At 40.8% G+C, this 14588-nt stretch overlaps 1 protein-coding gene and 1 pseudogene across 1 annotated transcript in view; both read right to left on the bottom strand.

Moving 5' to 3' along the window:
• Window positions 1-14588, bottom strand: part of TMCC1 (transmembrane and coiled-coil domain family 1) — a 248599-nt gene that overhangs the window by 179625 nt on the left and 54386 nt on the right. The gene's annotated exons all lie outside the window — the stretch shown is intronic.
• Window positions 1-14588, bottom strand: part of LOC136314595 (large ribosomal subunit protein uL3-like) — a 58148-nt pseudogene that overhangs the window by 5009 nt on the left and 38551 nt on the right.

Below are 14588 nucleotides of genomic sequence, written 5' to 3'. Positions count from 1 at the left end.
TGGGTGGCTGCTGGATAGATGTGAGAGAAGACTTTCTATTATCATATAGCCATTTTAAAAAAAAATAAACTTTCATATTTCAAAAAAGAATGAAAATACATGTTTTAACTTCTAGGATAAACATTTAAAAAACAGTAAAAGTGAATCTAACTGCAATGCTAATAGGAAAGAAAATTAGAATTAAAATACTTAAATGCAAAAAATGTTGGAAAGCACAATCACATAAAAGGAGGACATATGAAAAGCAACATGTAAGATGTTAAATATAAACCCCAAAATTCCAGTAATTATATTAAATATAAATTGATCAAAAGACAAAAATTATTTATACCAAATAAAAATCAAGGCTGGTCCTGATTGGTAGTGGTACAGTGGACAGAGCATCCACCCAGGATGCTGAAGTCCCTGGTTTGAAACCCCGAGTTTACCAGCTAGTGTGCAGGTTAACCTGGTCAGCTTGAGCACAAGGTCACCAGCTTGAGTGTGGGGTCATTGACATGATCACAAGGTTGTTATCTTGAAGCCCATTGTCGCCGGCTTGAGCAAGGGGTCACTGGCTCAGCTTGAGCTCCCATCCCCTGGGTCAAAGGCACATGTAAGAAGCAATCAAGGCCCTGGCCGGTTGGCTCAGCAGTACAGCGTTGGCCTGGCATGTGGATGTCCTGGGTTTGATTCCCGGTCAGAGCACACAGCAGAAGTGCCCATCTGCTTCTCCACCCTTCCCCCCTCCTTTCTCTCTGTCTCTCTCTTCCCCTTCCGCAGTCAAGGCTTCATTGGAGCAAAGTTGGCCAGGCACTGAGGATGGCTACATGGCCTCACCTCAGGAGCTAGAATGGCTCTGGTTGCAATGGAACAATGGCCCAGATGGGCAGAGCATTGTCCCCTAAGGGGCATGCTGGGTGGATCCTGGTCGGGCACATGCGGGAGTCTGTCTCTCTGCCTCCCTGCTTCTCACTTCAGAAAAATACAAAAAAATACAAAAAAAAAAGCAATCAATAAACAACTAAATGAAGCAACTACAAGTTGATGCTTCCCTCTCTCTCTGTCTTTCTCTCTCTAAAAAAAAATAAAGAAAAATAAAAAATATATCAAGGCAAGTACTGGAAATATAAGGGGGAACACTTTGTAAAGTATATGATTGTCTAACTACTATGCTATACAGCTGAAACTAATACAAAATAATATTAAATAAACTTATTTAAATATATTTAAAACAATAAATGACAACAATAAAAATAAACAAAACAAACTTCAATTATTATGGTGCTTATAAGAATCACACCTAAAAATAAAAAGTATAGGAAAGGTTAGACAAAAAGTTGCTCTAGCTATATTAATAGTACACAGAGTATACCTTAATGTGATAAGCATTAATAGAGTATAATTCTAGGATGAAATGTATACTTCATTAGGAAGATATAACAATTTAAAATCTGTACTCAGGCCCTGGCCAGTTGGCTCAGCAGATAAACCATCAGCCCAGAGTGTGGACATCCCAGGTTCAATCCCTGGTCAGGGCACACATGAGAAAAAACTATTTGCTTCTCCTCCCCTCCCTCTCCCTGTTCTCTCTCTCTCTCCCTCTCACAGCCAGTGGCTCAACTAATTCTAGCGTGGGCTCCAGGCACTGAGGATAGCTCGACTAATTCGAGCATCAGCCCCAGATGGGGCTTGCCAGGTGGGTCCCAGTCAGGGAGCATGTAGGAGTCTGTCTCTCTGTCTCCCCTCCTCTCACTTAAAAGTAAATAAATAAATAGATAAATAAATAAATAAATAAATAAAATCTGTAGTCATTTGATAATATAGCCTCCAAATATATAAAGCAAAACTTGGCAGAATTACAAGTTAAAAATATCCATTAGCATAATGAAGAAATTCTTATCAATAGTTGATAGAACAAATGACCCAAAAAGAAGGGGGGGGGAAATAAAAGTATAGATCTGAATAGCATAATTAACAAATTGGACCTAAATAGACATTTATGTGACACAGTACTCAGTAACTGCAGAATACTCTACTACAAAACACAAAAAGATCATTTACAAAAATTAATCATATGTGCTGAGTCCTAAGGCAAGTCTCACAAGTTATTCTCTTACCACAATGTGTACTCCTAAGGTTTAGTGAGTGGAGGGAATCATTCCCTTCCCCTCATTTCCTCCTAACCCAACCTCTATGCAATATGGCTGGGTTGGGATGCAGCAACACAGAGGCTGAACAAACACCTAAACCTGGAGGAGAAAAAGCTTTCTGTCTGACTAAAAGAAATACATTTGCAAGAGCATGGATGAATCCCACTGCAGTTAGGAAGGTTAAACCACAAATTTTAACAAATTGCTTAAGACTGAATATGGGCTAACATGAGAGTGTGAAGTCCTTGGGGGATGAAATCATTGGAGAGTTCCCACCCTATTCCAAGCTTTTCCTCCAGGAACCTCAAAAGGCTTTCTAGTGCAGGTGGGGCATCTGGGAGAAATCAAAGAAAGCTCCTCATTCCCGCTCTCAACTCTGTGGAGCCAAGAATAGAACAGCAGCCAATGCCAATCAGCCCAGACCTATTTCCCCTATATCCCTATGAAATAAAAGGCTTAATCTGCAAGGAAAATTCATCAAAGTGTGTACCCTGAGAGCACAGGTAAGAACCCTACCATAGCTAGAAGAAAGGGAAGGAGACTGACACACCCAAGCTTCATTATCTCTCTAAAGAATAACCTTAATGTAAGGGGGAAGGGCTTTTAAAGGGGCTCTAAAAATCTTAGCTTTAAAAAACCTATCCTGGATGCTGTAATTGGGGAAAAAGAAAGGATAGAAGCTTTACCCCTGCAAGTGAAAGTGGGAGGTCTTGTGAAGACTACACTTCCAAGACCTAGGTTCTAATACCTGACTAAATCTGAGGATTAACAGATCATCAAGAACTCTCCCCACTCTCCATTACCATGCTAACAGGCTTTGAGCAAAAATAACAGTGGAATACAGCTGCAAAAGACAGATTCACTCTAAGAGACAATACAAAGGGAAAACCCAAAGCCATGCATGAAGAGACATTAGGGAAATTTGAAGTCTCTGGTTCCTCTGGTTCTGATGGCACCTACAAATGTCAACTCTGATAACTGGAGCAGTAATAAACTTCAAACAGCCCAACCCCTAAAAGATTAACTTAAATTCCACTAGCGAAGGAAACTTGTGGTCTTCTCCAAGCATATCAAGTATTTACCTCAATATTTCCTGTCCTATACAACATGTTCAGCTTTCAACAAACAATTATGAAGCATGTCAAAGGCAGTAATAAAAATACAACTTGAAGAAGCAAGGCAATCATCAGAACTAGACTAAGATATGACACAGATTTTGGAACTATCAGACAGGAAATTTGAAACATGATTTCCATAATAGAGAAAAATGGAAAAGGTAGACAACATGCAAAATCAGACAGGCAATTTCACAGAGACATAGAAATTACAAGACTGGAGTGGAAATGCTAGAAATAAAAACAGTAACAAATAGCCTAACCTGTGGTGACGCAGTAGATAAAAGCATCAACCTGGAACTCTGATGTCGCTGGTTCAAAACCCCAGGCTTGCCTGATCAAGGCACATAATGGGAGTTAATGCTTCCTGCTCCTTGCCCCCTTCTCTCTCTCTCTCTCTCTCTCTCTCTCTCGCTCTCTCTCGCTCTCTTTTTCTCTTTCTCTTCTCTAAAATGAATTTAAAATAATCTTTAGAAAAAAATAACAGTAACAAATAATACATGATTTTGACAGGCTTACTATTAGACGTGAAGCAGCTAGGGGAGGGGGGAGGAAGTAAACTGGAGCACAGACGAATAGATATTACCCAAACTGAAATGTAAAGAAAAAAAAGGAGTAGGAAAATAAAACAGGAGAAAATATCCAAGAACTGTGGGAAAATATCAAAAAAGAGAAAATGAAGCGGAATAAATATGTGAATGGCTGAGATCTTACCAAAATTAGTGACAAGACACCAAACTACAGATTTAAGAAGCTCCAAAACACACAAAAAAGCTAAATACCAAAACAAACAAAAACATACCTAGGCATCTCATACTCAAATTGCTAAAAAGCAAAGAGAAAAATTTTGAAGGCAGCCAGAGAGGATAAACTGTAATATACAGAGAGAAACAAAAATAAGGATTACATTAATGTCCTGTCAGAAACTTTGCAAGTAACAAGACAATGAGTGGAATGACAGTTTTAAATGTTGAAAAACACCCTGGACAAGTAGCTCAGTTGCTTAGAGTATCATCCCAGCATGCCAAGGTTGCAGGTTCCATCCTTGGTCAGGGCACATACAAGAAACGATGAATGCACAATTAAGTGCAACAACAAATCCATGTTTCTCTCTCACTCTCTCTCCCTTCCCCTCTCTAAAATCAATTTTAAAAAAGAAAACTTTAAAAAATGTTGAGAGAAAAACACTGCCTAACCAATATACAGTGAAAATATCCTTTGTGAGTGAAAAAGACTTTCCTGGACCAAAACAAAACTAAACAAATAATTCAATGCCAACAGACCCACCCTATAAGAAACATTAAAGGATGTTCTTCAGGCAGAAGGAATGATACAGTTCAGAAGCTTGGATCTACACAAATAAATGAAGGTTAAGTGAAATTAAAATACCATCTTTTTTTTCATATTTTCAATTGCTCAGAAAAACAACTGTTTAAAGCAGTAATAATATACTGGGCATTTACAGAATTAGTGAAATGTATAATGACAGTGACAAGAAAACATTAGGAACATACTATATAGTAAGATATATACATTACTTTTAATAAATACTCTCACTAAACTTAGAAAGCAAATCCTTTAGCTTGATATAGGGTATTTATTAAAAATATACAAAAATCTAGTAAAATAACACAGGTAAAAATAACATTGCCAGCCCTGGCCAGTTTGCTCAGTGGTAGAGCATCGGCCTGGTGTGCAGGAGTCCCGGGTTCGATTTCCGGCCAGGGCACACAGGAGAAGCGCCCATCTGCTTCTCCACCCCTCCCCCTCCCCCTCTCCTTCCTCTCTCTCCCTCCCTCTCTCTCTCTCTCTCTCTCTCTCTTCCCCTCTCACAGCCAAGGCTCCATCGGAGCAAAGTTGGCCCAGGCGCTGAGGATGGCTCTGTGGCCTCTGCCTCAGGCGCTAGAATGGCTCTGGTTGCAACAGAGCGAAGCCCCCAGATAGGCAGAGCATCGCCCCCTGGTGGGCATGCTCGGTGGATCCCGGTCGGGCGCATGCGGGAGTCTGTCTGACTGCCTCCCCATTTCCAACTTCAGAAAAATACAAAAAAAACCCCCCAAAAAACAACAACATTGCCATGAATTTAGGACTGAAGGAAGATACAGGAATAGATATCTTGATATACACTGTATAACAGATATACAGAATGTGGACTACTCTCCAATTAGCATCCACAGAGTTTCTATTAGATAAATCTGTACATATAGAAAAATAAATTAAATGTTTGAGATTTATGAGTCCTATGCATTTAATATAAATGTAGGAATAAATTCATGGATTAGGATTTTAAAATTTAACTTCATTTTCAGGAACCTACAAATTAAATCCAGGGTTCACACAGGTAGTTTTTACCTTGTCTTCCCTGCCTTGCCCCTCTTCTCTCACCATTTCTGAAGGGTATCCACAAGAAAGGTCCTGGATCATTCTGTCTGGTTTCTAACACTACTCATGGTCTTGTAAAAGCATGCAACTTTTTATCCGCCTCCCAAAATCTAGTCTAAGGAGGCAGCTAACAGAAAACTGAATCCTTTATTTTAACTTTCAGACTTAGTCCATGAGCTAGCAAGAATGAAAGCCCTTAACCATCAAAATGCTTTCCTCTTTCATGATACCTATGACCTAAATATTATACTCCTTTGTTATTATGAAGACATACCCTATTTCTTACCAGAAAGAAACTGAAGAGAGGGGAGCATTTGTATGAGGCTAGTTACTGGCATATCTAGAGAGTAGTCTATTTTAAAAGCAAAGCTACAAAGGGTGGGTGGATGGGTAGGGTAAAGGCAGGTGGAAGAGGGTCAACTGGTGATGAAGACTAGACTTTGGATGGTGATCACACAATGCAATGTGCGGATGATGTATTGTAGAATTGTACACTTGAGGCCCTGGCTGCTTGGCTCACTGGTAGAGCGTCAGCCCAGCGTGTGGATGTCCTGGGTATGATTTCTGGTCACGGCACACAGGAGAAGCACCCATTTGCTTCTCCACCCCTCCCTTTTGCTTCTTTCTCTCCATCCCCTCTCTCTACCCTTCCTGCAGCCACGGTTCAATTAGAGTGAGTTGGCCCTGGGCACTGAGGATGGCTCCATGGCTTCTGCCTCTCAGGCACTAAGTAAAGCTTGGTTGGAGCAATGGAGCCATGGCCCCAGATAGGCAGAGCATCACCCCCTAGTGGGCATGCTGGGTGAATTCCAATTGGGGCCCATGCAGGAGTCTGTCTCTGCCTCCCCTCCTCTCACTGAATTAAAAAAAAAAAAAAAGAATTGGCCTGACCAGGCGGTGGCACAGTGGATAGAGCATTGGATTAGGATGTGGAGGACTCCAAGGTCGCCGGCTTAAGCACGGGCTCATCCGGCTTAAGCATGTGCTCATGAACTTGAGCGAAGGGTCGCTGGCTGGAGCATGGGATCATAGACATGGCCCCATAGTCACTAGCTTGAGCACAAAGATTGCTGGCTTGAATCCCAAGGTCACTGGCTTGCGCCCAAGTTTGCTGGCTCGACCAAGGGGTCACTAGCTGTGCTGTAGCCCCCCCCCCCGGTCAAGGCACATATGAGAAAGTAATCACTGAACAACTAAGGAGCTGCAACAAAGAACTGATACTTCTCATCTCTTTCCCTTCCTGCCTGTCTGTCCCTATCTGTCCCTCTCTCTGACTCTGTCTCCGTCAAAAAAAAAAAAATTGCACACTTGTAACCTATACAATTTTATTGACCAATGTAGCCACAATAAATTCAACGAAAAGTAAATAAAATAAAATAACATAAAGCAAAGATAGAGGCTTCCAATCAAGATGGCAGAGTAGGGAAACATGGTATTGGCATCCTCCCTCAACCACATCAAAATTATAACTAAACTACAAAGCAACCATTCATTGAGAAACACCTGAGATCTAGCTGAACAGAAGTCCTTTAACAAAAGATACGTAGAAGAAGACACATAAGGCAGGAAGGTGGAAATGTAAAACAAGCTGATTCCACACACTGTAGTGATTTAAAAAATGGGAGGGGTATCTTGGCTTTGGAGGATGGCCCTGAAAGGCGAGGGAGACCAACCCCACTCCAGGAGCGAAGGGTCCCAGCCACCCCCAACCCAGGATTCTAGTGCCACGTAGAGAAGTCTCCATAACTTCTAGCAGTGAAACCAGCATGGATTGAGGCTGAGTGAGACAGAGCGCTGCTAGAGTCCCAGGTGTTTCTCATAACGGGCCCATTATGAGAGGAATTTACTCAATGATGGACTTGCTTGCTCTGAGCCCAGCACTGGGGCAGTAGCTTGAAAGGCACCAGGGACATATGGGGAGGAACTGAATTGTCTGGCTTTAAACCAAGACTAGAGGGATAGCTTTCTCCTAGAAAGAAATGCTGGCAGAAGGCATGGCTCCTTTTGAGCCTTGCCACCTGGAGGCTTATGTGGGCCATATCTGAGTCTCCATCAACCTAACACTTTTTAACACATCCTGGTGATTCCCTGAGACCCACTATAACGTCAGTGGCCAAGGCCAAGCAGGTCTACATTAGATCTGGGCAGACGGCAGAGAAACTGCAGAGCCAGAAAGCATTGGGCCATTACTGTTGAATACATTCTCAGAAAGGCAGATGAGCAAACAGGCAGGGGAAAACCTCTTCTCAGGCAAAGAAAAAGCAAAGATGGCCCCTCACAGTGGTGGGCAATTCACAATCTGCAGTCCACAACCCCTCTAAGCACAAGCACCCATAACCTTACACAGGCTATGCACATGTGCCTCTGCCATGTGCTCACACACTAATCAAGCAAAGTGCCTGCAGCCAGTACACCAGCGACAAGCTTTACACAGCTGTTTTCCCAACACCTGCCCAAACCAACTTTCAGGCCCACTCAAACAGCTTCCACTGGCTTTTCCATACAAGCGGCCTGTCTTACCTCCAGCTTCAGATTATCATAATATCTCTCAAAGATTCACAAATCCCAAACAAGCAGCATCTAGCATAGGTGTGCCCCATACCTCTTACTAAGTGGCCCAGGCCCAACACTGGTGGCAACTGGACTCAACTCACAGCTAGGCCTCTCTTGACACCTCCAAACCCAGCACAAATAGCAGCCACCACTTTGTAGCTCATGCCAGGTGGTCCCAGGGAGGGCACAGACAGTGCTGACCTTGGCCTGCACCTTCTGGGAAATCCCAGAACCAGCACGCTGTGTGGCCAGCTTCAGACCTTACCAGACCACCACCCAACAATGGGACACACTAGGCAGGCACCAAAGCCCTACTTACGTGAGTTCTGCTTCATGGGGTCAGTTCCTACATTGTAGCTCCCCCAATGCAGTTGACTGATCCTCTAGCTGTTCTGGGGTTATTCCCCCCACTGACATTCCAACAGCAATCAAGGATCAATTACAACAGGAGGGTGCACACAGCCCACACAGGGTGCCCACCTGGAGTACCAGGATAAGGGGACCTACTACATAAGGCCATGCTACCAACACTGGAAGACATAGCAAATCTGCCTAATATATAGAAAGAAGAAAAAAAACAAACTCAGAGGGGCAGCTTAAATGGGGAGACTGAGAAATATGTTCCAAACTAAAGAAAAGGAGAATCTCCAGAAAAATAAATGAAATGAAGGCAAATAATCTACAAGATACAGAATTCAAAACAATGGTTATAAAGATGATGCTCAAGGAACTTAGTGCATCTTTAACCACCTAAAAAAGGACACAGGAACCAAAAAAAAAAAGAACCAGTCAGCAATGAAGAATATAACCACTGAAATGAGGAATATGCAAAAAGGAATTATCAGCAGATTAGATGAAGCAGAGGATCAAATCAGTGATTTTGAAGACAAAGTAGCAGAAAACAACTAATTAGAGTGCCAAAAAGAAGAAAAAAAATTAATGAGGACAGTTTAAGGCGGTGGTCCCCAACCTTTTTTGAGCCACGGACCAGTTTAATGTCAGAGCCTTTAGGGTGGTATGGATAAATGTATCACGTGACCGACACAAGCGTCAAGAGTGAGTCTTAGATGTAAAAGAGGGAATCTGGTCATTTTTAAAAAATAAAACATCGTTCAGACTTAAATATAAATACAACGGATATAATGTAAGTTATTTATTCTTTCTCTGTGGACCGGTACCAAATGGCTCACGGACCGATACCGGTCCATGGCCTGGGGGTTAGGAACCACTGGTTTAAGGGACCTAAATAAGGTACAACATCAAGCATAACAACATCCACATCATTGGGGTGCCAGAAGGAGAAGACAGAGTAAAAGACCGAGAACCTATTTGAAAAAACGACTGAAAATTTCCCTAACCTAGTGAAGGAAAAGGACAAAAGTCTAAGTACAGAGTCCCAAACAAGATGAACTCAAATAGACCCACACTAAAACACACCATAATTAAAAAACCAAAGATTAAGGATAAGGAAGGAATTTTAAAAGCAGCAAAAGAAACATAGTTGCCTAGCAGGGAGCGTCCACCTTCAGTTGATTTCTCAACAGAAACTTTTCAGGCCAGAAGAGGCTGGCAGGAAATAAAGTGATAAAGAGCAAGGACCTACAACTAAGACTAGACTATCCAGCAAGGCTATAATTTAAGATTGAAGGAGAAATAATGAGTTTCCCAGACAAGAATTAGCTAAAGAACTTCATCGCCACCTAACCAGGCGGTGGCGCAACGGATAGAACGTCGGACTGGGATGCGGAAGGACCCAGGTTCGAGACCCTGAGGTCGCCAGCTTGAGCGTAGGCTCATCTAGCTTGAGCAAAAAGCTCACCAGCTTGGACCCAAGGTTGCTGGCTCAAGCGAGGGGTCACTCGGTCTGCTGAAGGCCCGTGGTCAAGGCACATATGAGAAAGCAATCAATGAACAACTAAGGCGTTGCAACGAGAAACTGATGATTGATGCTTCTCATCTCTCTCTGTTCCTGTCTGTTCCTATCTATCCCTCTCTGACTCTCTCTCTCTCTGTCCCTATAAAAAAAAAAGAAAGAAAAAAAAAGAACTTCATTACCAACCAACCAGAATTACAAGAAATGTTAATGTTAAAGGGACTTCTTTAATAAGATGAAAGAAAAAAGAGAGGAAAATAAATATAAATAACAACATGGTAATAAATACATAGCTATCAATAATTACCTCAAATATAAATGGATTAAAAGCTCTAATCAAAAGACATAGGGTAGCAGAATGGATAAGAAAACAAGCCCCATATATATTTGCCTACAAGAGACCCACCTCAGGTCAAAAGACAAACACAGACTGAAAGTAAAGGAATAGAAAAAGGTATTTCATGCAATGGAGAGTAAAAAACAAGCTGTATGGTAACATGTATCAGACAAACTAGACCTTAAAACAAAGGCTATAATAATAGACAAAGAAGGACAATACATAACTATAAAGAGGTTAATCCAACAAGAGAATCTAACCCTTGTAAATATTTGTGCACCCCAGATAAAAACACCTAAATACTATATAAAACAAATATTGATGGACATTAAAGGGAGGCAGTTATAGTAATATAGTTATAGGAAACTTTTAACACCTCACTGACATCACTGGATCACTGGGTAGATCTTCCAGAGAGAAAATCAACAAAAGCAGCCTTAAATGACATTAGACCATAGGGATTTAATTGATATTTTCATAAAATTTCACCCCAAAGCAGCAAAATATACATTCTTTTCAAGTGCACATGGAACATTTTCCAGGCTAGAGTATATGTTAGGACACAAAACAAGCAAGTCTCAATAAATTTAAGAAGACTAAACTCATATCAAGCATCTTTTCTGACCACAATGGTGTGAAACTAGAAAGCAATTACAAAAAAAAAAAAAAAAAACACCAAAAAACACACACAGAGGCTCTATATAATATGTTACTAAACAATGAATGGGTTAACAATGAGATCAAGAGATAAATAAAAAAAATACCTTGAGACAAATAAAAACACAACTCAAAGTGTATTGGACACAACAAAAGCAGCACTAAGAAAAGTCATAGCAATACAGTCCTACCTCTATAATCAATAAGAAAAAAACCTCAAATAAACATTCCAGCCTTACACCTAAAGAAAACAGAAAAAGAACAAAAAACAAAGCCCAAAGTGAGTAGAAGGAAGAACATGATAAAGATCAGAGTGAAAATAAACAAAATAGAATTTTATCTTTTTTTTTCTTTATTTTTCTTTTTGTGTGTGTGGCAGAGACAGAGAGAGAGAGAGGGACAGATAGGGACAGACAGACAGGAAGGGAGAGAGATGAGAAACATCAATTCTTCATTGCGGTTCCTTAGTTGTTCATTGATTTATTTCTCATATGTCCCTTGATTGGGGGGCTATAGCAGACTGAGTGACCCCTTGCTCGAGCCAGCGACCTTGGGTCCAAGCTGGTGAGCCTTGCTCAAACCAGATGAGCCTGCGCTCAAGCTGGCAACCTTGGAGTCTCGAACCTGGGTCCTCCATATCCCAGTCCAACGCTCTATCCACTGCACCACCGCCTGGTCAGGCCAAAATAGAATTTAAAAAAAAAATACAAAAGATTGCCTGAACAGGCAGGGGTGCAGTGGATAGAGGATTGGACTGGGACACAGAGGACTCAGGTTCAAAAACTCAAGGTTGCCAGCTTGAGTGCGGGCTTACCAGCTTGAGCGCAGGGTCGCTGGCTTGAGCCCAAGGTCACTGGCTTGAGCAAGGGGTCACTTGCTCTGCTGGAGACCCCCAGTCAAGGCACATATGAGAAAGCAATCAATGAACAAGCAATCAATGAACAACTAAGATACTGCAACGAAGAATTGATGCTGCTCATCTCTCTCCTTTCTCTGTCCCTATCTGTTCCTCTCTCTGACTCTGTCTCTGTCCAAAATAAATAAATAAAAAATAAAAGAATACAAAAGATTAACCAAATCAAGACCTGGTTCATTAAAGAGATAAGATTGATAAACCTTTAACAAGACTCATCAAGCCTGACCAGGTGGTGGCGCAGTGGATAGAGCATCAGACTGGGATGCGGAAGACCCGGGTTCGAGACCCCGAGGTCTCCAACTTGAGCACAGGCTCATCTGGTTGGAGCAAAAGCTCACTGGCTTGAGCCCAAGGTCACTGGCTCGAGCAAGGGGTTACTCAGTCTGCTAAAGGCCTGCGGTCAAGGCATATATGAGAAAGCAATCAATGAACAGCTAAGGTGTTGCAACGAAAAACTAATGATTGATGCTTCTCATCTCTCCGTTTCTGTCTGTCTGTCCCTGTCTATCCCTCTCCCTGATTCTCTGTCTCTGTAAAAAAAAAAAAAAAAAGACTCATCAAGAAAAAAATATAAGAGGACCCAAAGAAATAAAATCAGAAATGAAAGAGAAATAACAACTGACACTGCAGAAATATAAAGGATAAGATAATACTATGGACAATTATATGCCAACAAACTGAAGAAAATGGGTAAATTCCTAGAAACATACAATCTTCCAAGACAGAATCAAGAAGAAATAGAAAATCTAAACAAACCAATTACAACCAATAAAATCAAAGCAGAAATCAAAAATCTCCCACTAAAGTCTTTGACTGCATAATTTTACAGGTGAATTTTACCAACCATTCAAAGAACTAGAACTAACACCTATCTTTTCCAAACTATTCCAAAAATTCAAGAGGAGGGAAGTCTCCCAAGCTTATTTTACAAAGACAGAATAATTATGATTCCAAAACCAGATAAAAGCACTACAAAGAAAGATTACAGAGCAATAACCTTGATAAACATAGATGCAAAAATCCTCAAGGAAATTAAGCAAACTGAATTCAGCAATACATTTAAAAGGCCATACATACACCATATCAAGTGCAATTTATTCCTGAAATGCAAGATAGTTCAATATCCACAAATCAATTAACATGATATACCACATAAAGAAAATGAAGAATAAAAATCAATGATCATACTCTTCCCATAAGTGGCCTGAGGTGGGCTCTGAAAATGGTTTGCTATTCACTTGACCCAGAAAACCCCCCAAAATTCATGCAAACCAAGAAGTTCAAATATTCATGGTCACATTAAGAATACTCGTCAAACTGCCCAGGCCATCAAGGGTATGCATATCTGAAAAGCTACCAGGCACCTCAAGGACGTCACTTTAGATAAGCAATGTGTGCCATTCCATCATTACAATAGTGGAGTTGATAGATGTTCATGGTCAAACAATGAAGCTGGACACAGGGTCCAATAAAAGTGTTAAAGGTTTTGCTGTACATGATTAAAAATGCAGAGAGTAATGCTGAACTTAAAGGTATAAATGTAGCTTCTAGGGTCATTGAATATATTCCGGTGAACAAAGCTCCCAAGATGTGGCACAGAACTTAACAGAGCTCATGGGCAAATTAACCCCAACATGAGCTGTCCCCGCCACACTGAGATAGTCCTTATTGAAAAAGAACAGACTGTTCCTAAATCAGAGTGTACGTTGCACAGAAGAAAAAGATATTCTGGAAGAAACAGAATAAATAAATAGTCTTGGCCCAGAAGCAAATTCTGCATGAAATAAAGACTAATAAAAGTTTTTTGAATCATATGATCATATTAATAGAGGCAGAAACGGCTTTTGACAATATCTAACACTTATTTATGATAAAAACTCTAAACAAAGTGGGAATAAAAGGATCATACCTCAATATAATAAATAAAGGTCACATATGACAGACCCACAGCTAATAACATCATGCTCAATGGAGAAAAACTAAGAGCATTTCCCTTAAGATCAAGAATAAGATAGGAATGCCCACTTTTACCACTCTTATTCAAAATAGAACTGGAAGTCCTAGCCACAGCAATCAGACAAGAAGAAATAAAAGGCATCCAAATTGGAAAGAAAGAAATAAAACTATTATTTGCAAATGACATAAATATTATATCTAGAAAACCCTAAAGATTCCACCAAAAAACTACTAGAACTAGCCTAATCTGTGGTAGCACAGTAGATAAAGTGTCAATTCAGAATGCTGAGGTCACCGGCTTTGAGCGTGGGCTTGTGAGCACAAGGTCACTGGCTTGAGTGGGGTATCATCTACACCAGGGGTCGGGAACCTCTGGCTCGCAAGCCAGATGTGGCTCTTTTGATGGCTGCATCTGGCTCACAAACAAATCTTTAATAAAAAAATAATAACGTTAAACATATAAAACATTCTCAAGTATTACAATCCATTCATTTCCTACCGTTCATGTTCATGGTTGCGGGTGTCTGGAGCCAATCACAGCTGTCCTCCGGGACAACACCAGATTTTTATTGGATAATGCGTAATGTACATGGGTCATTGTATGACTCTCATGGAATTACATTTTATTTATTTATTTATTTATTTATTTATTTATTTTTCTGAAGCT

This window comes from Saccopteryx bilineata, chromosome 10 (genome assembly GCF_036850765.1).
Source record: "Saccopteryx bilineata isolate mSacBil1 chromosome 10, mSacBil1_pri_phased_curated, whole genome shotgun sequence".
Taxonomy (NCBI): domain Eukaryota; kingdom Metazoa; phylum Chordata; class Mammalia; order Chiroptera; family Emballonuridae; genus Saccopteryx; species Saccopteryx bilineata.
This window is presented reverse-complemented; position numbering and strand designations above follow the sequence as displayed.